The following is a 3415-nucleotide window of genomic DNA, read 5'->3' as shown; positions in this document are numbered from 1 at the left end:
TCGTTTTCATTTACATGTATGGAAACCTATCCACTATATTACAAAAACCACATGAAAATTGACTTCACCCTTTAAAGTCAAATTTAAATTTTATGGTTTTTGAAGAAAGTTTTCAAATTTTATTTTCACTCTTTGATTCAAGTCCAATCTAACCGTTGCTATTTTGCAATTATTCGTTTAGAGTCTGGGTATTTCGCGCAAATTTACTTCCTGCAGATACACGAAAAATAGAATTGCCAGTTAGAAGAGATAGATAAAAACTGCAAACGCTATTCTAGTTTCTTGCATTTTTTGAGGCAGATGTTCAATCGCAGAAGACGTTGTAGTAAACATGGTCGTCTTAATACGAGAATGGTCAAGAGGCTTATATTTGCGTACTGAATTTTGGCTTGAAATCCTTAAGGAATAAATCAAAAAACTTTCCAAAAATTCTAGCATGTACAGTTAATAAAGCGAGAAAATATTGATATCAATGGGAAAAGCAGTTATGTTTTTCATCAGTCGAAAATAGTAAAAGATTTCTTTATTATTCGAATACCAATCTGTATATTGAACTCGTAACGATCATTTTTATATAGAACGGAATTATTTCCCAAGTTTTTATTGATTTGATTAAAGAAGAAAATTTAGCAACTCGCTTATTTCAGTAGTTTTGAAAAAATATTACTTTTTTAAAATATATGGACACCCGGTATCAATATAAAGAATCAAGAGAAATGAAAACAACTTGATCTCCCGAAGGATCACTAAAGCCCCGGAAATACAGTGAGGATATCACAATATCATCTCAGTTACATACAACCAAGCCAATATATACATAACAAAAACAAACAAATATGTTTAAAATCCATCAAGCTATATTCAAAACTTAATCATTTACATGTAGCTATCTCTTTTTAACACAATCCCATATATATTTTGTGGTAAATAGATTGTTTTTATTATGATTATTATAAATTCGATACAAATGCTGTTGAATATTTAGCAATGAATTAATAATTATAAAACCTTTGAAATAAAGGGAAGAAGATGTGGAATCAAGAGTGAATATGAAGGTATTACTTTACTAGGGATGGTTCAAGGGATGTATATATTAATAATAATAAATTCAGCATGCAGGACCAGCGTAAGCTAAGCGAAGTATTTCATAAGGATAGTCAAAAATATGTTGTTCCAAAGCGGGTTCACCGGAGGAGAACAAAAGAAGAGGTGCACAGTTAAAGGTTTTTGAGTTTTGTTTTGAGTTAAAAATGTCACACCGAAACTAGTACCAACGGAAACAAGGTTACTCAAAATGGATATTTCTGTGGAAAAAATAACTATTCGCGATAACAGCATTTTTAACGTTAATTAAGCACGATCGATGGAAATTTGAAGGAATTTTTCGAAAATCATTGGTATCAATACAATAACTAATTTTCATTGAAGAAGGAATTCACTATTATTTTTCAGACGGTGTGTGTGGGTGGTAAAAGATCAGTTTGGATCAGTTTCGATTGAATGTTTCAAGTAAAAATTTTAAGCTGTACGTATATTTTAAATAATTTGCTATGCATAGTATATATAACATATAAAATATAACTGAAATCCGGAAATATACTTTATGTTATCCTGCTGACTGTATAGAAGGATTAATTTTAAAATACAAATTAATAAATTATTTGTGAGTGTATTTATTATTTGGAAATGTAATTTGTTTTTTATCTTGTTATTTTCATTATGCTAGGAAAGTTTTAAAAATTTTTTTAAATTAAATGTTTTGGTTACAATTTATTCTCGAATACTGTGAAAAATATTCATTTATTTCAGACTTGTACCGTACGGACAATACGATGATTAATTTTTGCGATTGTATGCTTATTTTAGTCTGACGAAAGTGGCGCCATCAGGTTTCAATTTAAACGCTGAACTTTGAGGTGTCTACAAATTGAACTGAAACGCGAATTATTTGATATTTTAAATATAACACCAGACAAATTAAGGAGGCTTTCAGAAAATAGATAAAACATAATTTGAAAATCACTACATATTATAAAACAAAGTCGCTTTTTCTGTCCCTATGTCCCTATGTCCCTTTGTACGCTTAAATCTTTGAAACTACACAACGGATTTTGATGCAGTTTTTTTTAATAGATAGAGTGATTCAAGAGGAAGGTTTTTATATATAATACATCCATATTATAGTAGAGTAAGGGGTTGAAAGGGATATGCTTCAAAAACCCATTGTATGCTTAAATCTTTGAAACTACGCAACGGATTTTGATGCGGTTTTTTTTATTAGATAGAGTGATTCAAGAGGAACGTTTTTATGTATAATACATCCATATTATAGTAGAGTAAGGGGTTGAAATAGGGGTTGAAAGGGATATGCTTCAAAAACTAAAAAAGTTGTGCATCGATTAAGCTCAAATATTGACACGATATACAACCAGCTTCAAAGATCTATTGTTTTTATCTACTTTTAACCTTCGGAGGGTAGAAAGGTGTAGCGAGAAAGTGGGAAGGAATTATCGAATATTTACAAATATAGCTAAGTGGGGTATCAAATAAACGAGCATGACGTTTACATTACAAAACTGTTATCCCACGCAAGGAAATGTGGAGGGAGGGGTGCAAGTGGGGATGTTGCCCAGCAAAGCGGGTAGTTCACAGCTAGTTATTTGATATTTTAAATATGTAACACCAGACAAATTGAGGAGGTTTTCAGAAAATAGATAAAACATAATTTGAAATTAAAGTATAAATAATATTCATTTATTTATTGACAATTATTTGTGAAGATGTTGTGTTGGTTGCCTCACCACAAACTATATTAATTGAAGAAAAAAACATTTTTTATATTTCCTTTCCAACAGTCACACTCCAGACCAGGTTAATAGTTCATTACGTTATGGAGCAGAAAAAAGTTTCAATATAAGCGATGACATTTAATTTTTCATATTTGAAGTATGCAATGCAGACCTTTTCTCCCGACCTTCTTTCTAGGTATGTAAATTCCTTAAAAATATTAACTGATCAAATAGAAACTAGGACTAAACAAATTGGTGTCTTTTCATACAATCCTAAGTTTTCCTAAGTCCTTGATTGGTATTAACAGGACTATGGTACGAGCTCTACTAATCGTTTTCACATTTTTAAACTGGAAAGTGAAAGTTTGTTAAAAATTCATAAGAATTTAAAAACGTTAAATTTCCATTAACAAATTATGAAATACCATTACCCAAAAAAGAAAAAAAAAACTAACTAATTTCAAGGATAAAATTAAAAATTATTCTTGAAAACTAAGTAACATCCTGCATTTAATTCACGATATAAATACAGTTTTTAAGTAATATAAGTAATTTGAACCACTTATAAAATAATAATTTATTAAAAACCCACAATATTTAATATTATAAATAATAAATAAAATCAA

Source organism: Chrysoperla carnea, chromosome 5 (assembly GCF_905475395.1).
Source record: "Chrysoperla carnea chromosome 5, inChrCarn1.1, whole genome shotgun sequence".
NCBI lineage: Eukaryota > Metazoa > Arthropoda > Insecta > Neuroptera > Chrysopidae > Chrysoperla > Chrysoperla carnea.
Note: the sequence above shows the minus strand (reverse complement) of the source record.